This window comes from Coptis chinensis, chromosome 9 (genome assembly GCF_015680905.1).
Source record: "Coptis chinensis isolate HL-2020 chromosome 9, ASM1568090v1, whole genome shotgun sequence".
Taxonomy (NCBI): domain Eukaryota; kingdom Viridiplantae; phylum Streptophyta; class Magnoliopsida; order Ranunculales; family Ranunculaceae; genus Coptis; species Coptis chinensis.
The window spans coordinates 7,772,561-7,794,817 of record NC_141464.1 but is presented as its reverse complement, the minus strand read 5'-3'; the positions used below and the strand labels follow the sequence as shown (position 1 = coordinate 7,794,817).

The window sequence follows — 22,257 nt, the reverse complement described above, 5'->3', positions numbered from 1 at the left end:
AGTCCATGTACTACTATGTTGTAACCTAAGCTGGTGTAGTGAAAAAAAATCTGAAAGTGTGGTTTGCACAATGTGATGTTTATCGAAAAAAAAAAGTTTGCACAATGTGACAATGCTAAAAACCAAGGTGGGGAACAGTTATGTTGAAAATTGCAGCATCTCTATCGTTTTTGTTTTTATCGTATTTTTGAACCTTTTTGTACAAGGTGGGAAGATAGCGACTTGAAGAACAATAGCGTTAAGGGTCATTTCTTTTTGATTTCTTGAATTCAGATATTTTTTCGTTCTTTTTCTGGATTTATTGACTGGGTAAGTTTCCAAAGATTCTAAGAAATGGAAGCATTTGTAACTGCCGAGGTGGTCAACCATGCATGCAGTCAATGGACTTTTGTCTTGGGACATGAATGAGGTGGGTAACTTGTGAAGTCTGTTTAGTTGTGGGCTTATGGGGAAAATAAATGCTTAGCTTGTGAGAGCATTAATTTAAGCTTCCGGCGCAGAAAAGGCAGGCAATGCCTTTAGGCTTTCAAAAAAGAAAATAGATGAAATACGATATGGTGGTGTAGATTGTAAGATTTTTAACCTGAACCGACAATTGGTGACATTTAGAAAATCAACATTTGTGATGTAATCATGCAATCACATAATTGCTTAAACATAGATTGTTTTTAAGAATAAACCGCTTCAACACAACGGTAGAAGCGATGGTAAAGAACGCGTAATAAAACGGATGAATTTGATGTTGGGGAGATGGCAACCAAGATAATGGTACCCTTTCACGCATCAAAAAATCTATTCTCTATGGATCAAGTTTCCACGTAGTTCCTTATGAAAAATAATTTGGTATTTATATAAGTAGAGTAGAGAGTCCTCAGAGCTCAAGTAATCTTGTATCTTGAGTAATTATGATAGACTATAACTCTCATCCGATAATTATCTCTTTGATAAGAAATGAATCCGGACATAAATCGGTGTACATTAGTGACAAACCACGTGGCTAAGGTTCAACCTTAGACACACGAGTTAATGGCCCCGCATACATTGATCCACGTATTACAAATTGGGCTTTAGCCCCTCGTCGATTAAATGAATAAAATAGACCCCTAATAATGGACGTTTACCAATGTATGTGAGGGTCGAACATCGAACATTTTGTCATGCGAAACAAAGTTCATACATGGCAAAGAAGAGAAAAAAAGGCAAGAAAAAATTGAATAAGAAAAAAGAGTAAAGCGGAATGTATAACAAAGTGTCGGGTAACACCCGTATTTTTTTAAATACGTATTTTTCTATTTATTAATTAATTATTTATTTATTTTCAAAATTCGTCGAATTGGACTCGGGATACGTGGGCCTGGTTTTGGGCCCGAGTTGGTGTTGGGCTTGGGATTCGGACCCAAGTATATAAACACATTTTTCTAGAGAATAGGGTTCATAAAGAATAAAATATATTAAAAATGGAGGCAGAGCTTGAAGCTCGTTGGGTTTGGAAGCGTTAGGCCTGATGGCTCGGACTTCTGAGGATTAAAGTGGAGCTTTGGGATTAAAGTGAGTAGTTAGTCTTCTACCTCACCACGTAAACAATTCTGATCTCATGTTTTTCATTCCATTTCTCATCCATTTTTCTTCGCCATGTATCATATTATTAAACCGGCTAAATATTAAGCCTATTGTTTTGGTTATCTTTGAAACCGTCGAACTGAACTGTGGTTTTGGTTGAAATGCTCAAACTCAAGAAACATTTCGCGGCACCAAGAAATTTCCGACACAATATTATATAAACCGGCTGGTGGTAGTAGTAAGGGGATGAAGGTTGGGTTGGTGTCGGTCATCGAAGCTTCGACAGCGCTAATGGCTTCTGGGAGAGTCGTGAGAAAACTTCGGTTAGGCTGTTTTGGGTTAGAATCGGTGGTGGCTAGTGATGGTGAGTGGAAGGTGGTCATCGATTTGTTTGGTGGTGGTTGTGGGGTCGGGCCGAGGTGTCTTTGGGAAGTTTGGAAGAAGCCATGAATGGCGGCTTGCCCAAACACCCCAAAGAAACAGTTTTAATTGGTCGGTTTGATGTATTGGTGTTGGAATAACGAACTTAGTTGATGTATGGGGGTAGTAGGGAGTTTGATGGGGTCATTGAAGCTTGGGGAAGCCATTAATGGCGGTCGCGATTTTAGATCTAGATTTGATGAAGTTAGGATTTGAATGATTTGAGGAATGTGTGTTTGTTAATGTTGTTGGGTTTGTTATGGGGATTAAAACCGCCTGATCAAAATGGGTGGTCGATTAGTGCTTGGTGGTGGCCGGATTTGGTGGTGGTGGAGGAGAGAAATGGGTGAAGGTGATGAACAGAAATTTCAATTTCGGGCTTGGGCCGGACCAGTTTGGTTCAGTTCAATGGGCCGGTTTATTTTGGTTTTGTTTGGGCCACTTTTGTTTGGGCCAGTTCTATTATTTCATTTTGGGGCTGAAATCTAATTTAAGTGGTTGGGCCTTAGCTAGATTAGATTGTTTTGTTTGGGCCCGATTTCATTAAGATTGGTGGACCAGTTCATATTACAATTTTTGGACTGAACCACTTAACTGTTTGGGGCCAGTTTCTAATATTGCTTGGGGCCAGTCCATAGGACGTAAAATAGATCTAAATGGGTCCTTCAATGTTTAGACTTTCGGGTTCTAAGGTTTGGGCTTGACCAGTTAGGTCCGAACCATTACCTTAGTCACGAGCCCGTGAACCATGCACCTTTGACCTTAGCCATGAACCATGGCTATGACCCTGAACCTGTCAAACACGGAAACGCCAGTTTGACTTTGACTAGGACAGTTTGACTTTGACCATGACATGTTGACTTTGACCAGGACAGTTTGACTTTGACCATGATATGTTGACTTTGACCTTTGACCGTTGACTGTTGACCGTTGACCGTTGACTGTGAATGTTGACTTTTCCAGTTTTTCACATATTTGATTATATGGATAAATATAGTAATAAAATATTGTTGAGATTGTATAACTTGGTTGGTCATTATCTAATTTAGATTTGACGTGAGTAGTGTGTAAAACATATATATATTGGGCTTTGATTGTGGACTGTGGACTGTTTATTTGTGCTACGTTTTATGTGTATATTATATGGACACATATAGTAATAAAATGTTGTGGAAGCTTGTATAATTTGGTGGTCATTATCTAAGAAAGATTTGACCTTGATGTTGTGTATTTTTGACACGTGACGATATTGAGATGTTAGGAGACATTATATTCCTAATACGCTATAAAAATGTATGTGATACGTTGAAGCATTATGACATGATATCATATGTTGGGATATATATATTAATGCAATATCTTAGAGAAATGTATATACACTCCATTATTTTATATGTGAGATGCTAATAGAGTATTTGTGAATATTTGCCCACGGAGTGTGGTGTAGTGCAATAATATATTGGCACGTGAAAGAATGAAAATGGTTATGAGATATATTCGAGACATTTCTAAATATTGTGGCTTAGTGCAATAATGTATTTGACATGCGCGATATAGTGAAACGTTTATGAGTCATAAATGTATGACACCAATAAATTACGAACGAAAAATCCTAGAACCCGACTACCACAACTCATGTGATCCGCCTGTGTGGGCGTTGATTTGATATATAAGATGTTGTATATATATGAGATGTTGATTGACCCATGTGTTGGGCAATCGTAAATTTAATAGTGGCTTGATATATAAGATGTTGATATATAAGATGTTGTATATATAGGAGATGTTGATTGACCCATGTGTTGGGCAATCGTGAAATTTAATAATGGCTTGATATATAAGATGTTGATATATAAGATGTTGTATATATATGAGATGTTGATTGACCCATGTGTTGGGCAATCGTGAATTTAATAGTGGCTTGATATATAAGATGTTGATATATAAGATGTTGTATATATATGAGATGTTGATTGACCCATGTGTTGGGCAATCGTAGCCGAATAGTGGCTTGATTATTCCGTTCGCAAAATAGAACGAGATACGCAATACTTTATGTCGAATAGTGGCATTACTTACATAATTGCTTCCGTGTGAGGATTTACCTGGTGTGCGGCATCCCGCTCAGGGTGGTTACCCACGGAGTGGTTCATTATGTAAGGGGAGGCATGTGGATGTACATGTTCGGCATTGGGTAGCGATTGTGGTAGCCAGGGAAACTAGGTAAGACATAGATACGACGTGAATTTTAGGGACACGCAAAGAAAGCCTGAAATAATCTAATTATGGTAATATGCTTGGTTGGTTATTTGTTTAGTTAGAACCTAAGGCGCCTCGATGGAGGAACTACATACCTCATTTATGATGGGTATAGTTTGTTGTGTGGTTAGTGGGAAGTTAAAGGCCTCGAGGGACCACCTACCTTTAATTATTGTACTTAAGGATGTTATATTAGTCGTCGAAAGTTAAGGCGCCTCGGTGGAGGAACTAACTGCCGTATGGATTATGTATATATATTTGTATAGGTATATGTTGTTTTTAGAGCTACTCACACCAAAGATTTTATAATCTTGTCAACCCGATTGCATGTTTGCTTATCGGGTGTGTTCATTCAATGAACATAGTTGATAAGTTTTGACAGGGTTTAGTGTTGAAGAAGAGTGGTTCTTTGCTTGTGGTTTGCGTTAGCGTTGCATCTCAGGATTTGTTTTGTTTTCCCTTGAGGTGATATAGAATTTCAGTCTAGACAATGTTTTTTGTATTTCATTTGTAAATTTTATTAAAGAGTTATTGAAAGGAGAGTTGTAACCTAATCTTATTTGTGAATCTTTGTCATGAAGAAGACTTTTGTTTAAGTTAAAATTTTTATGGGTTTTTATTATCTGCATATTTAAACTGTTTATGGGTTTTTGAGAGTTGAGAGTGCGTCACACCTCGGAGATCGAAGAGTCGGGAACAAATAATGTTTTTTTCGAATTCTGTCGAAATTCGGGGTGTGACATGTCGCGTGAACGTAAATGATAGGAAAATGGACAATCGGGAAAAATTCGTGAATTATCGGAAACGAAATAATGTCAAACTAACGATAATCACGGAAAAAAAAAAAAAGGCTGAAAAATGCACAGAAAAAATAAAAGATGCACCGAAAAAATTTCAAAAGAAATTGATTGTCGAAAACTTTACCGAACGCATTACGTAACAATACGAAAGTTGATTTCGACGACGCGTACCACCGGAATAGCGATACTAGGATTAGACCGTTGAAATTAAACGTAAGGGCAATATAGTAATAATAGTAATAAAAGGAAGTTAAACACTAATTGGACTCAAAGTGTTCGGATGAGATAAGAATGTGGAGTAGATAAGAATTGAGATTAGAGATGAAATTAGATTAAAAAAGAATCCCACCAGCACTGGAAAACCCGCTTGGAAACCCTATATAAGTACTGGTGCCTCTCTCGCATATCCCAATCCAGGAAAAAACAGAACGTGGCCAAGGCTCCAACACTGCTGACAGAACGTGGCCAAGGCTCCAACACTGCTACTTTATAACTCTGTGATCCTTCTTCGGGTCGACCAACAGGTGCGTCTCTCTCTCTTCATCTTTGTTTATGAGGGTTAAACGCTTAAAGTGGAGGCAAGCACTGGCGGGCGGTGGTTTCCGCAGAGCAAAAAATCTCTTTTTTCTCTAACGGTGGAAGGATATCGAGATGGGTGCTCCTCTCTGGAAACCAGTATAAAAACACATCCGGTTCCATCAAACAGACACTTTGCATCTCATCTTGGGTTTCGACTTTTGTGGTAAGTAAACTATGTGCGGTATGCTGCTATCGTTTTCCTTTTTCTTGTTTTGATTTTATGCACGGCCTTTGAATTGATGAATTTTTTCGTAAGGAATTCCTCTGCATGGATCATGTGGAGATGATAAAAAAGAAAACTGTTGGTGTTCGGAGCGAATTCCTTCATAAGCTGCTGTAGAAGAAACGTGGTGAAGGCGATGATGGCGCCTCTATTCAAACTGATATCAACAACATGATACCATGCACTACCAGTAAAGGGTGGGCACCGTACCTACGCTTCTTTAATTTGGCCCGGTGCATTCGGAACTCAAATATCAAACATTATACGGTGCACCGCCAGCAAAGGAAGGGCACCGTACCTACCTCGCATTGATCTGGCCCAGTGAACCCGGTTTTTGTGTTTTCTGACATATTTTTTCTTTTTAGGTAGAAACGACCGTATTATACGGGCGAAAGATAATCGAGAAAAAGAAAACTTGATGACGATCGTAGACTTGGTGAGGTGGAAAGAAGGTGACAGAAACAACAAATACACGATGTTGCGGCGATGGTCAAATTAAGTTTGCGGGAGTGTAATTCCGTTGAGTAAAAAAAAAATGTGCAATTATTGAGTTATTTTGGGCTGCCGAAGAAGACGGAGAAAAGTTCAGAGAATATGACAAAGCGGTGTCAAAAAATTTCGACCACATGAAACAGGTATGTTAGTGTTTTTTATCAATTATCTTAAAATTTTGGTTAAGTCCAAGACCCGATTTTAAAAGTTTATTCTTGTTGTCGCAGGTAGAAACGGCAAGATGACGAAAAAAAATTCACGCGAAGAGTTGATGAGAAAAGGATTCGCACAAAAGTCAATGAATGTCATAGACGACTAATTAAAGAAGTCGACATAAATTTCGTTGAGAAAAAGATCGGCTCAATGCTTTAAAGCTTTAGAAAAATAACGGTTGTCAAAAATTTCAATTAAGCTTTCGGAAAGATTCGCTCGAAAAAAGCAGCTCAATGCCTTAGAAAAAAATAATGAAACTGTTGGAAATGTTCAATTCGCTCGGAAAAATTAGCTCAATGTCTTAGAAAAAATAATGAAGCTGTCAAAAAATTTCACTTTGAAAATTTCTCGTAGAAAGATCAGCAGAATGCCTTAGAAAAAATAACGAAGCTGTCGAAATTTTTCGCTCGACAAGTTTATAGTAGAAAGATCGGCTGACGAAAATTGTCGCTAGGAAAATTTATCGTAAAAATATCGGTACAATGCCTTAGAAAAAATAATGAAGTTGACGAAAATTGTCGCTAGGAAAATTTATCGTAGAAAGATCGGTACAATGCCTTAGAAAAAATAATAAAGTTGACAAAAATTTTTGCTTGGAAAATTTCGTGGAGAAATATCGGCACAATGCCTTAGAAAAAATAATGACGCTGACGAAAATTTTCGCCCGGAGAATTTTTCGTAGAAAGATTAGCACAATGCCTTAGAAAAAATAATGAAACTGACAAAAAATTTCGTTCGGAAAATTTTTCGTAGAAAGATCGGCACAATGCCTTAGAAAAAATAACGAAGCTGTCGAAATTTTTCGCTCGGCAAGTTTCTCATAGAAAGATTGGCACAATGCCTTAGAAAAAATAGTGAAACTGACGAAAATTGTTGCGCGGAAAATTTTCGTAGAAAGATCGGCACAATGCCTTAGAAAAATAATGAAGCTGACGATTTTTAAAATTTTCGCTCGGAAAATTTTTCGTAGAAAGATCAGCACAATGCCTTAGAAAAAATAGTAAAACTGACGAAAATTGTCGCGCGGAAAATTTTCGTAGAAAGATCGGCACAATGCCTTAAAAAAAAATAATGAAGTTGACGAAAATTTTCGCTCGGAAAATTTTTCGTAGAAAGATCGGCATAATGCCTTAAAAAAAAAGAATGACTGCGGAAAATAGTTAACCGAAAGCGCTAAGCGAAGCGAATGCAGATTTCGAAGAAGAAAATGAAGATTTAATCGAACAACCGTAAGACAATTGACAGAGACAATTGATTAGATAATTATGTAAATGTAATACTATAGAGCTAAAACTTCTTTTGTGAAAAATAAAAATGGGTTTGTTATTGAATATTGTTGTTGTATCAGATAACATACCTGCGGAAAACTGACAATGTTGTAGATTTATGCAGTTGAAATGAAATAGAACGAGACGCCCCCACGTAGAGAAAAACGCCCCCAATGCGTACTTAACTTTGCAAACTTAGGCTAAGCAAGCATAAAAGCGTTCAAACTTAGGCTGACGAAGCTAAACGTGGTAACCTCGTCAGATTTTGTCGGAACGATAGTAATGGACTAAGCGAGCGTAAAAGCGTTCAAACTTAAACTGACGAAGCTAAATGTGGTAACTTTGCCAGATTTTGTTATAGTGATAGTAACAAACTAAACGAGCATAAAAGTGTTCAAACTTAGACTGTCGAAGTTAAATGTAGTAGCTTCGTCAGATTTTGTCGTAGCGATAGTAATGACTAAGCGAGCGTAAAAAATGTTCAAACTTAGACTGACAAAGCTAAATGTGGTAACTTCGTCAGATTTTTTTCGTAATGATAGTAATGAACTAAGCGAGCATAAAAGCGTTCAAACTTAAACTGACGAAGCTAAATGTGGTAACTTCGTCAGATTTTTTCGTAATGAGAGTAACGAACTAAGCGAGCGTAAAACGTTCAAACTTAGACTGACGAAAAGATGACTGCAAAAGTGATGTGTCTTGACCCTTCGCTTCTAACGGCAGCGGAGAGATAAGCCAATGAATCTACACGACGTATGTCATTTCGGGGTCTTTGAGTGATAGAGATGCTATCAAATTGTCGAGCAAGACTCCGTATCAAACTAAGATAAGCCGCCATACGCTCATCTCTTGCTTTCAAAAGACCCACCAAACTGATTGGCAACAAAGCAAGAATCCGTGTATAACTGGAGCTTTCACGCCCCCAGTGTCAAAGCTGTTCTCAAGGCACAAATGGCAGCCTCATACTCGGCTTCGTTATGTGAAGCGGCGAAGCCAAGTCGCACAGATTTCCCAATCTTTTCTCTGCCGGGTTTAACAAAAAATGCATCCAATTCCAGACCCATATTTACTATGGGAGCCATATGAGTAAACAATCCATAGGTCAATGAGATTAGGAATTGTGTTTTCATGTTTGGTCTTAAATTAAGCCCCGCTTATTGGCGGCAGAATGTCATCCATAGATTCTTCCTGGCGCAAGAAATCGTCAATAGGAGAATCATCAATTGGAAAATCAGCTATCAAAGAAGCTAGAGCATGTCCTTTTTCAGTAGTACGACTTTCAAAGACAATGTTATATGCACTATGATAACTTTCCCATCCGGCTAATCTACTTGATTCCTGCGCATTACGAAAGATCTTGCGTAAGGGATTTTTAGTATAATTCTGACCAACCTCCCCTGGAAGTATGGTTTCAATCGGCGAGCGACATGAACCAATGCAAGTGCAATTTTTCCATCTTTGAATAACGACTTCGGCTTCGGTTAAAGTCTTACCGATAAAAAGACGGGTCTACCATCATCAATGAAAATAACAAAGACTAACGGCTTGAAAGTTATAGCCGCCGGTATATGCCACTAGGTTGACCCTGAAGGACTTGTCAATATAGGAGGATCGACCAAGTATTTCTCCGCTTGTTGCAATGCCATCTCACAATCAACGTTCCAAGTTGCCCCCTTTAAAGTTTGGAAGAAGGGATGTCAACGATCTAATGTTTAGAAATAAATCTATGAAGAAAGCGCCAGCGCACCCGATGAAGTCGTTGAATTTTCTTCTTATTTTTTGGTGATGGCATATCAATAACGGCGCCAGATATCGATCGATTAGCCTCAATACCTCTACGAGTCATGAGGTATCCCGAAATTTTCGGAAGAGAGGCCAAAAAGAACATTTGGCGGATTGAGTCTCATGTTATACTTGTTAAGCCTATCAAAACAAGTTGAAGATCGGAAAGATGATCACCAAGAAGCTTCGATTTAACGACTATATCATCGATATAAGCCTCCATTATTATCCCCAAAGCCAGATCGGAAAAATTGTATTGACAAGCTTTTGGTAGGTTGCACCGCATTTTTTCGCACCAAAGGGCATAACGAAGTAGCGTAAAATGCCTTAGTCGGTAATGAAGGCGGTGAACTCTTGGTTATCCACATTCAAAGAGATCCGGTAGTACCACGAAGAAGAAGCATCCATGAAAGATAGGCGTTGGAAGCCCGGGGCATCCACCGTTTGGAAATTCGTGGCAACGGATACGGATGAATCGGACAAGCTTCGTAAGGTTCGGATGAACTTTACGATGAGTGGGAAGTTACATCAAAGGGACTTCGTGTTAAGTGGGGTGAAATCCATTTTATCCAGAAGATTTAAACAGACAGACGCCCCCGGTCGAGCCTATGTGAAAGATGACACCTACCATTACCTCTTACAAGAGTTAGAGATTTTAGGCGATACACACGCTCGGTCCTACCGAGATTGTCTTTTCTTTCGCGTAAAACCCGGCTATCTAGGTCGGTAGTTTGTCTGGGATTGTGGTATTCCCTCTAGTTGATTCTGTGACACCTTCCTTCCTTATTGGATCAGACCTGTCTAGGACGACGATTTTCCTCAGGTCAACGAGGTCGGCCTTCTCTGTCAGGTCAGTCTCATTTGGGATATTGGTATTCCTTATATTTTCTTTTGTGACGCCTCCTTTCCCTGCCTAGTTGGACCTGTCTGGGATGGCAGTTTTTCTCAAATCTACGAGGTCGGCCTTCCCTGTCAGGTCGATCTAGTCTAGGATGAAGGTTTTCCTTTCTTCTTATTTTTTTCCCTTTTCCGCGGGATGATAATTTTCCTCCTGTCAGTCGGTTTTTGGGATGAAGGTTTTCCTTATACTTTCTTTCTCGCGATGCCTTCTTTTCGAGAGGCTTTTGTATCGCCGCTTTCGCGGTAGGCAGCGTGATCTTCTTCGCAGTTGGATGTTGAGAATTGATCCTACCACTAGGAGCAACTTGATTGTTCAACGGTTCTTGCATTGTCCGACTTGAATTTCGAGGGTTGCGATTCCTATTGGCAGGAGGAATATGTTGTTTGTTCGGTCTTCTTCTTGTGCTTACCATCTTGATTATTTTACGTGATAATGGATTCAAAAAATCCACAGACGGCGCCAATTATGTTTCGGCAATAAACTGCTTCAATACAACGAGAGCAATGGTAAAGAACGCACTAAGAAACAGAGGAATTTGATGTTGGGGGAGATGAAACTGAACCAAGATAATAGTTGCCTACGTACCCAAGATCTATTCTCTATGGATCAAGTTTCCACGTAGTTCCTTATGAAAAATAATTTGGTATTTATATAGGTAGAGTAGAGAGTCTTTGTAGCTCAAGTAATTTTGTATCTTGAAAGAATTATGATGACTATAACTCTCATCCGATAATTATCTCTTTGATAAAAATGAATCCTGACATAAATCAAATGTACATTAGTGACAAAACCATGTGGCTAAGGTTCAAATTTCTTGGGATTACGTGAGTTAATGACCATCACATTGATCCATGGTATTGCAAATTGGGCTTTAGCCCTGTCGATTAAATGAATAAAATAGACCCCTAATAATTGACGTTTACCACGTATGTGGGGGTCGAAACATAGATCATCTGATATGTCTACATAGATCATAATCACATAAGGGTTACCAAAGGACAGAGAAAGTATGAACCACATACTTCTATAGAAGTTCAAAACTACTGTACTTTAGGCTCAAGTTTTCATTCAAATTTTTACAAGCTAACAAACACAAGAGGGGTAGATTCAATTATTTACGAATCTGTGAAGTCTTTTGTGATATGAAGTTTGCAGAATGAATGGTCTATATGCAATAGCAGTAATTAATGCGTGTAGCACAAAAATTAAGTACTACTAGACTACTTGGGTCAGACACTGAGACCCTCTCGCCTGAATACCACTTTACAGTTCACAGTTTACACATGTCAATGGATCCACAAACTTTCAAGAAGAGATTGTTTACAAGACAATGTGTGGACGTCTGGAGGTGAGGTCCAGTCCAATGGGCTCTAGTGGTCTACACTTTTCTAACTCAAAAAGTTTACGAGATGGAAAACCATTGGGGTTTGGGTTTTGGAGAAAACAATGTAGTGATGTACAGAGGTGTTGACTTCACCTGGAAAACACATTTTACCCTGCAAGGTTTTCATCCATCCACTCTCTTTGTTTTCATTGATTAATAGTTTATTATGCATGCTTGTAGCTATTGATTTGTATCAGATTATGCTTTACTACTCCAATCTTTATTGGTTTCTTTTCTGTTTACAGTTCACTTACAGACTTACAGTATAACATGTTTCGTGAAAATTTTCTATTGTTGTAGTCAAGTTTTTAAGTTAATCGGACACGGGGCTTGAATTTTTAGCTATTCTGTAATGGGGTTACTTTTCCAATTGGTTTTTGCAACAATTTTCTTCTTGGTCTGGGGTTGTTTGCTAGTTTGATATGGAAATATTTGTTTATACTTCTGATGTAGATTTCGATGGTGCATGTGCAATCTCTTTTAGTTTGATAATGGATTTAATGTTATTACTCTACATGTATATTAACCCTTTCTTTGACAATATTTTGCTTCTCTTAATGTTATCAAATTTGGGGTATGGGATCATTACATGGTTTGATAACTTTCATTTGTTTTGATTCAGTTGATAGTTTGTGAAATGAATTTTAGTATTTTACATGTGATTAGTTTATGTTGTATTTTTGCAAAAGGTTTTGGTACTTGACTTTGGGTTGTTCTTCTGTGTTCTTCTTTTCAGGTTTGCAAATTAGGCATTGTGGTATACTAGTTTTGGGGGAGAGACGATGCAACAAGATTAGTTAATGTTTACAGCAATACGAATGGAAGACATCAAGAATTGGTCTGAAGCTCCGAAGTCCTTGGATTAATAGCAGAACATTTAAATTCAATAGAAGATTATATAAGATTTGGCACAGTTTGTAGATCATGGCAATCTGTTACGGTTGATCAGCGTCGATATAATTTCTCTCCTAAAACACTTCCATGGATGATGTTTCCTTTCTATGAGAAGGGTGAAGTGGACAATAATTACTCAGGTAGCCACGAATTCTATAGTCTTTCAGAGGGAGTTCACAAACTCTACTTGCCCGAAGCTATTAATTGTTCTTGTTCAGGTTCTCCTTATGGTTGGTTAATAATACGTGGCAATCAAAGGATGGAAATTCTAAATCCACTGTCTCGTGTTAGTTTTCTTCTCCCACCAATCTCTATGTTGGAAGACTTTGTTGGTTCAGATCCCTCATATTGTACTAACAGTACCCATTTAGTCATTCTCCCTTCTTCCTCATCAACAGTCCCTTTAAAAGAACTATTTGTTGCTTTTGTACTTTTTCGTGAAGACGGGAAATTGGCTTTTGCTAGACCAACTGATAGAGCCTGGACAACCATGAAAATCTCAAATACTTCTCATAAAGACATCTTACTGTTCAATAATAAGTTTTACATTGTTGATACGGAAGGCATGTTGTGGTGTTTTGACATTACCAGGCGTGTTGGAATTGAAATCGCTTTACCTCCCAAAGATAAAGAAGATGAACCAAAGATATAGAAGATGAATGTCGGAACCTTTATCTTGTGGAATTGTTGGGTGATCTGCATATGGTTGTGAAATTTTTTAGTTATGAACCTGAACCTGTAGATTCGCGTGGTTCGGAAGACGATGAGGATGATGGCTGTTATTACTTCAAAGTCTTTAAATTGGATTTTGGCAGCAAGAAATGGGAAGAGGTGCATACTTTGGGGGATTATGCTCTTTGTTGGTTTGAATACTTCATTCTCCATACTTGTTTCTGACCATCCAGAATGCAAGGGTTCAGTCTTCTTCACTGATCATGATGCAGAATATTTGCAGCCTTGGGGTTTTTATATGGGGACATTCAAACTTGAGACAAAGACATTACAGCTTTTCTACGAAAATGGAGATTTCTGTTGGAACACTTGTCCAGTTTGGATTATGCCGAATTTAAGTGGTAATGCTGTTCTTTAATTCTCTCAAATTTTCTTAACGTGTTAAACTTTTTCAGATTTGGTGCTGTTTGCTTCTTGAGAAATGGTATTCCGTTGTAATTTACTTGCACCCTTCTGATTACATTGAGTTAAATGATATAGAGAGTTGTTAATTGTGAGAATATTGAAATTCTACATCTGCATAAGTAGCAGATCCGAAGACTACTATTTTTGTTTAGATGGTTTTGTGTGAATAGACCAATCAAAAAGAAAAGAAAAAATACTACATAGAAGTCAATATTGCGAGGAACTAATATTTTTTTCATTTTCTTTTACCAGTAGAATGCAATGGTTTGTGACACGTTTTTCGTTTTTTCATCTGGTTTAGTTTATCTTCCCTAGGTCTGTATCATGCGATCATTTAAAAGTCTTGTCGGTGTCGGTGTCTGTGTCAGAGATGCCATGCTTGAGATTGATTCTTCCGTACTCGCCTTTGTCTGGCTATAGTTTCGCTTTGGTGTGCGTTTGAAAAGTAGGAAAGAAGGTGTAGGAACCGTTATTTTCAGAACAAATATTTCTACAAACCGCGAGAACCCACGCGCAGTGGAATCAATGGGGTTCTCACGATTTTGGATAGAAAACATACTTTTGAGATCCGGTTTTGATAACTCTGAGAATCCAAACTTTATGAATCCGAATCAACAATCAACCCCTTGATTTTCTGTTGTATTATTTTAGAATAGATTGGACGTTGTGTGGACAACGATCTACCAACCCCCTTCTTTCTCACAAAGCTAGATCTAATTTTGGATCTATCTTTCCTTGCCTCTTTTTCTAATCCAAGTGAATAGTGAATTCGGCAAAGAGAAAGAGTATTCTATTTATAGGCTTCAGTGGCCTCTCATTTTATTTAGAACGTTTCAGGTAAACGCATGACATTTAAAATGGATATTGTTTTAGGAATTTCTCTTAATTAGACAAACATCGTGATGATATGATCCACATTTCAGACCAAAGGAGGCATAATTCAGGAGTTCACTTGTATCTAGGCTGACACAGTTCGGTAAATGATAGATATATACTCGTGTCCCTGAATAGTTACTGTGTATCGAGAGGGAATATATAGACTTAAGGTGTGCCTTTTGTTGCTTCCAATATTAACGCACATGCAACTCTGTTGCCAAGTTATTGATCATTGATGTCTTGTTACTTTTACTTCTCCGTAGGACTCCATCGGTTTGGAAAGCTTTAGCGGCTGCTGCCAAGTCATTTCTACCCGGAGGTGCCTCCATAATGCCTTTCCTCAGTGGCTTTAGTTATGCTGTTAACAATTGCCCAATTTTTCAGTTTTGTAGCTTGATGCCACACCTAGTCAACTAAGATAGGTGCCTAAAACAGCTCCCTGATGATTACTAAGATGAAACGTTCGCCAGCTCTGCCTCGGTGCCTTTAGAGGCGCAGTCAGTGTTTAACTTGATGATTGCTTCAGGAGGAGCCAGCCATAAACATTCTAGAATCTTGGGAGTTTTTCTAGCTTTGACTTTAGGGTTCAATCTTCTTACTGTATGCAAGTCTTGTATGGTGTTATCAATATAGCCCTCTGGGTGTGCATGTGCCTGTCAAATAGACCTTCTCACAACATATATGAGTGAGGTTGTGTTTGTCCAGCTGATGGGGCTTGCTATTCGTGCCCTTCCGAATGTGGACAAGGCCAGTCACAGCAAATGTCTGCCAAAGAGATCTTACAAGTGAGCTTTTATATACGTTTGGTAAATGCGAGGAAATCGGTGCCTGAGCGTATTGATTTGGTATTTGGAACCAACTAGTAGCAATTCCCTAGAATCTTTCGGCCAATGGGAAACTATAAAACAGTTGCGGCTATGTTTCTTTACTGTGATTGCAATTGCAGCACTTAAGCCTTTGTCCAGAATCATATTGTCTGTGTCTGAGCCTCCATATAGGATTTTCCAGCAAAGAGCAACAACCCTTGGGTGAACCCTAAACCAAACACAAAAAACACTAGGGACGCTTTAAATTGGTATTTTAGTTCAGATTGCTTCAAAGGCCGATTTTGACTGAATATGCCATTACCTGAGTGCTTCCAGACTTTCTTGTCAACCTGCTTAGAAGTAGGTTGCGGTAGCTCCTGCACAATCACTTTAAGCTTGTTTAGATAAGAACTTCTTGACAGCATTCTCGAATCCCGACAGGAGGCTTGGTGTTATTATTATTACTATTTATTTTTAATTCTTGCCAGCCTTGCTGATGTGTTTGCCTGTCATATACGTGGTCCAAGTACTGTTATCATTCGTAAGACCAAGAAAACCTCACTAACATCATGTTAGTTTCCCTGAGCTTTTTCAAACCAAGGCCACCGCCCTTTTTTCGTTTGCATGGTTTGTCACAGGATATTGTTACTAATTTCTTTTCTGAAGCATTCCAAGACGTTCTGAAGTTCCTGGTCATCTGTCCACTTTTTTCTTTTGATCACGCATAATTAATAAGATTTGAGTAAATGTCTGAAAAGTGAATTGTTTCATTAGTTTCTAATCTGTATCATTGCAAGTATTTATATGCAATCATTTGCACTAGCTACAATGTAACTGAATCCTAACTAACCTTAACAAACTAACTAACTTTGACTAAGTTGACTGTTCTATTTACAGACACAAAGTTAATGCTCTATTACATCCCCTCAAGCTTTGGATTGAGTAGCAATGGAAAGTTTGGACTTCAGCAGATAAAATCTTGGACTGGAAAGGCCTTCGGTGAAAATATCTTCAGTTGAAGTGCTCCACTTGTGACTAGCTCTCTTGTATAGTGGTAGTCAACTTTAATGTGCTTTGTCCTTGCATGGAAGACAGGGTTTGAAGCTAATGCCAAAGCACCAATGTTATCACACCATAGAGTTGGTGAAGCATTTAAGTGAAGGTGCAAATCTTGTGAAATGAGACAGAGCCAATATAATTATGTTGTTGTAGTTGCTAGGGTTCTATATTCAGATTCTGTAGATGATCTTGATACTGTAGATTGTTTCTTAGCACTCCATGAGATAGGATTTGAGCCAAAGAACACAATAAAGCCATTTATTGATCTTCTATCAACTGGACAGCCAGCCCAGTCAGCATCACAGAAAGCAGTTACAGTGAGAGGTCCTTTGGTGAATTTAATACCATGATCTATTGAATCTTTAAGATATCTAATAATCCTTTTAACTGCAGCAAGATGTATTGTTCTAGGATTATTCATAAACTAACATACTTGGTTAACAGAGAAGGAGATGTTAGGTCGAGTCGAGCAAAGATATTGTAGACCTGTATTCAGTAACATCCATAGTTCACGATTTCGGAATCACCGGAATTCCAATAACTCAAAAAACCGGAATTCCAACCACTGTATCGGAATTTGTAAGGTCTTAAATATCATTTAATAAATTATGTGAATAATCTGGGCCATTGGATTTGATGGATATGACATCATTCTATTTAAGTTAAAAGCTGGCTGTAATGAAATGGAGGCAACAATGGTGGCTTGTAGATGGAGCACCACCAATCCACCATGAAATCTGTAATGAAGTTCCAAAGATTTAAAAGAAAACGAAAAAGGAGCATTGAAGATGATTTTAGCACCCTCAACTCCTTAAGATGTAAGATTTAATTTCAATGGGTTGATGATGAATTTGGGATAGATGGTGAAGACGATCTCAACCGTTGGTTGGCTGGATCAAAGGTGGAGGATTCCAACTGTTTCAGGTAGGTGTGGAGAAGATGATTAAGTTTTCGACGGAATCAACAAATTTATCTCGGATTTTGACGGTTTTACGATACATTCCAACATTTTTCAAATATTTACAATTATACCCCTGGCGAAATATACTGTGAATTTCGATGCCGATGCCGTTCTGTTTTTTTGAAAACCCAAAATATCCGTTGAAATTCCGTCATTCCGTTCGGAATCACGAACCATGGTAACATCTAGAGGTGGATAACCATATGAATTATTAAGCTTTTGTCCTGCTGAAACTGGTGTTGAACATGGTTTTGCCCCTTCCATATTTGCTTTCTTTAATAAATCCAACACATACTTTGTTTGTCAAGTACAAAGTGTCAGAAGTTCTCTTGATCTCCAAGCCTAAGAAATAATAAATATCCCCTAAATTCTTCACTGGGAACTTAAGATTAAGTTGTTGAGCATTGTCACCAAGTACGGTACGGGTTTAAAACGGTGTACATAAAAAAAAACTTAGTTCGTGTTTTAAACAGAACGTATCGTAAAAAAAACGCGTAAAAAAACGTAGGACATAAAAATGGGTTTAAAATGGTAAAATGGATTTAAAACGTATAATACGTAAAAGAAACGGTAAAAACCGATGATAAAGAATATAATAGATAAGGAGTTTGATTTTTTTATAAAAGTAGAAAACAGAATAGGCACATAAAATAATAATAATAATAATAATAATAATAATAATAATACAAATGAAAGAAAATTCAAATACATGAAAGTATCAAATTATCATTACTCATCCAAACACTAGAAGTTTTAGATTCAGTACCACAACACGACTCTAAATAAGATACTACTAATTACCAACTATTAGGAGTGTGCAAAAAACCAAGGTACCCGACAGAACCGACCGACCCGTGCTTTTTGGTTCGGTTATCTATTAAAGACGGTTCGGATCAGTTTGAAATATGGCAAGACCGACAGAGTTGGTTGGGTGCTCGGTTTAGATATGGGGTAACCGCAATTAACCGACCCGGCCCAACTTGTTATGTTTCATGAAATTATAAAAACTTTTATTTGCAGCCCATAAATATCAATCTAACGGTTGGTTCACAACATATAAAGAATAACTAACCCTAACATCTTTCCATCCCTCTTTCCTCTCTTAAATTCACTAGTCGACCTCCATTTTTTCTTATCCACTCTATCTTCTCACTAATCAAATTCACTCACTAATGACTCTACTTCTCATTCTCACTCAAAGAAATAAGAATAAGAATTTTTTGGTCTCTTCCCTCACTCTTTTTGGTTTTATTTGATTTTCATGGAAAAATTGTAGGTATGAAAGGAAATTGGTGGTTTATGTATGGATTAGGGTATAAAACGGATGGATCTACAGTTTTTATTTAAAGAGTTGTTGAACTAAAAAATCAATTAATTTTTCTTTGATTTAGTTTTTATTTTTTTGGTTTGAAATAAGGGATCTGTTTCCCACCCATTTTAGATCCGAAAACCGACACAACTGAACCGAACCGATATTTTGGATTGGTTACTCAATTTGATCGGATCAGTTTGGTTAGCAATAGTGTGGAACCGAGAACGTCAGTTCGGTCATCAGTTTTATGCAAAACTCGACCCGAACCGACCCGTGCACACCCTAACAAACCATAATGGCATAATCAAGTACTACAAATAAATTAATAATTTTAAAATTTTCAATTATTAATAGTCCAAAGCAAAATAGAACTGTCTAAATAAGTCAATCTAACGCCCACTCTTCAAAAAGGTAAATTCTAAAATCCTTTTTTCTTCTTGCGTTTTCTTAAATTATTAAAAATAATAATAATAATAATAATAATAAAGTTTTAAATGGGAGATTTTCAAAATCTCGGGTTTTAAACGGTTTTTAAGTTTAAAACGCGTTTTTTTTAAAAACCCGAGTTTTAAACTAGAACAAGACACCTTGCCAATATCTCAAGTTTTAAACGCATTTAAAAAAAAAAAAAAATGCCGAATTTGGTGGCAATGCTATTGAATAATATAGATCATTGATGTAGAACTACCAATAATAAGAATGTCATCTACATAAATAAGTATGTAGGTAGTACTCTTTGAATCTCTTCTAGTAAACAAAGAAGTATCAGCCTGTGAGGGAGTAAAGTCAAGTTGTATCAAAGCTCCAAATAACTTGATTTTCACACCAGGCTCTAGGCGCTTGTTTTAAACCATATAAAGACTTCTTGAGTTGACAAACATAAGAAGGCTTTTGAGGATCAATAAAACCTGGTGGTTGGCACATGAAAACTTGTTCTTTTAAAGTACCATGAAGAAAAACATTACTAACATCAAGTTGCTTGATGAACAATGGATAAAATCAATCTGATAGTAGTAGGCTTTGCTACAGTACTAAAAGTCTCCTAAAAATTAACTCCATATTGTTGATGGTATCCTTTAGCAACTAGCCTGGCTTTAAGTTTGTCAAGAGCGCCATCTTTCTTGTATTTAACTCTAAAAACCCACTTAGCACCAACAGGATTACAAGATGGATTGTATGGGACCAAAACCCAAGTATTATTCTTCTGCAAAGCATTAAACTCTTCTGCCATGGCTTGTCTCCATCTGGGATCTTTGATAGCTTGTGTGTAACATGTAGGAACAGGAATAGATGTAACATGGTTGATAAGCACCCAAAAGTGTATTTTAAATCCCTTAATAGTATTCTATTTAGGCCAGTTATGTTTATAATAAATGAGAGTTAGTACTGTTTAAGTGTTTTTGTGCATTTCAGGACTTGAAGTTGATTAGGTGACTAAAGGCACCACTTTTGCATGGAAAACGAGTCAAGATGATTGGTGAGGAAGTTCTACATTTAAAGTCCAAGAATCATGGAGAAAAGCCTTTTTCAAGCACAGTCAAAACTAGGAAGTCAAAGTCAATTCGAGTAGAAAAAGAACATAAAAGTCAATAGAACTTCAACAGGGCGTATCTTTGGACTCAGGCATTGGAATTGGTCTTACTTTATGTCAAAACGACCGAATCGGAATACGCTTTCCAATAGACCCGATCTTGCCCCAATTAGAGCTGTAAAAGTGGACAAAAAAGTCACTGAAGTAATTTCTAGTAGAATTGGCTGTTTTAGACTTGACCTAATGGATTTTGGGCTCACTTTAGAGGCCCAAAGTCCCCCTTTCTGGCCCATGTACGAAAATATAACCCTAACCCTCTCCTATATAAAAAGGGTTAAGGCAAAACACTTTATCTCCTCCTCTATTCTAGAAAACACTCAGTAGTTTTAATTAGGTTTACTTTCTCTAGTTTAGTTTTAAGTTTTGTAGTGTAGCCACCATTAGAACCGATTCAAATAAAAGCCTTGCTCATTCTCAATTTGATTTCTATAGTATTATGTCTTTATTTTACTGTTTTGATATTGTTCATCCAATGAATCACGGCTAAAGCCTCCATTACAGGAGGTTTATGAAGTCATGTGAGGATGAGTAACTATTAGTTTTATTGTTTTGCATAAAAGAACGTCAAGTTCTTCGTTATGAGTAACTAGAGATAGAGCTCATAACGGAGAATTAGAGTATAGAGCCACCACCAAAGAGATTTGTGGTAGAGCTACACTCTCATGCTAGTGAAACCTCGATTCGAGAGGACTTGGTCTTCACTAGGGATCAATACAAGTGATTCGATACTAACTAATAGTCAATCGAATCGCGTGGCGGATTAAACCCCTTCTAATATCTTTATTCATCATTGAAATTCACTATTTTCACCCTTAAATATACTGTTTTGACTCTCACTAGTAAAGTATAGTTCTAATCTAACTTGCACCCAAATAGTGTATGATTAGAGTTTGGCGAACACGACTACTCCTCTTTATTTCTACGATATTGAGAGTATATTATCTATTGTTTTCACCTCTTTCTCTACTGTTCAAGCATCTCTAATCTACTGTTCATATAAATAATACAAGTCATTAATTATCAATGGCGCCGCTTCCCACCTAGTTCGTTTACATTACGCGTGTTTAAATTAGAAACACTGTTTTTACTATTCACAAAACAACAATGAAAACACTGTTCGTAATTTCTTCGAATTTTTCTGCTATTGTTCGAGAGCATACAAGTTGTTCAGCCAACTCCCTGCCTTCACGTGACCTGACCCTAAAAGTTTCAACCCTAGTTATTTAGTGGTGAGCGCGTGCACGCCTCAAATTTGCCTTCATTGAGTGCGACCTACCTTCTACTTATTAAGCGCAACCCACGCCCAATATACCTTAATTCTAAGCGCGCACGCGCACTAGGTTAATTACAGTAAATTAATTTTTTAACATTATTTTCAATATTATCTCACGAGTACATTACAGTACTTGTATCCTATCAACTACAAAATTTAAAAAAAAAAAATTTCTTCATTCTAAACAGTGTCTAGCAAACTGATAGAATTTGGGGTTATCTAATTAAGGAATGTGCTCGCACGGAAAATCTCCATCAAATTCCTAAGTGACCTGGCCGTTAGTTTGATAAAAAAATAAAATAAAATAAAATAAAATATAAATATAAATAAATAAATAAAATTAAATAAATAAATATTAATTAGAAAGACCACCCACTACCAAAGCCCGTTTCATAGGCCTAACATCAAGGCCAACACGAAGCCCATAGTAAAAAGCATTTTCCTAATTCTTAAAAAACTAATAAGGT

General features: G+C 37.4%; 1 long non-coding RNA gene across 2 annotated transcripts; it reads left to right on the top strand.

Moving 5' to 3' along the window:
- Positions 1–11,695: 11,695 nt before the first annotated feature.
- LOC147474645 (uncharacterized) lies at positions 11,696–16,923 on the top strand. 2 transcript variants are annotated; one of them, XR_015208268.1, is made up of 4 exons: positions 11,696–12,000; positions 12,618–13,848; positions 15,052–15,107; positions 16,492–16,923. It is a non-coding gene; the product is annotated as an uncharacterized LOC147474645 (long non-coding RNA). The 2 variants fall into 2 exon arrangements; XR_015208267.1 differs by lacking the exon at positions 15,052–15,107 and having other exon boundaries at positions 11,864–12,000.
- Positions 16,924–22,257: the final 5,334 nt, after the last annotated feature.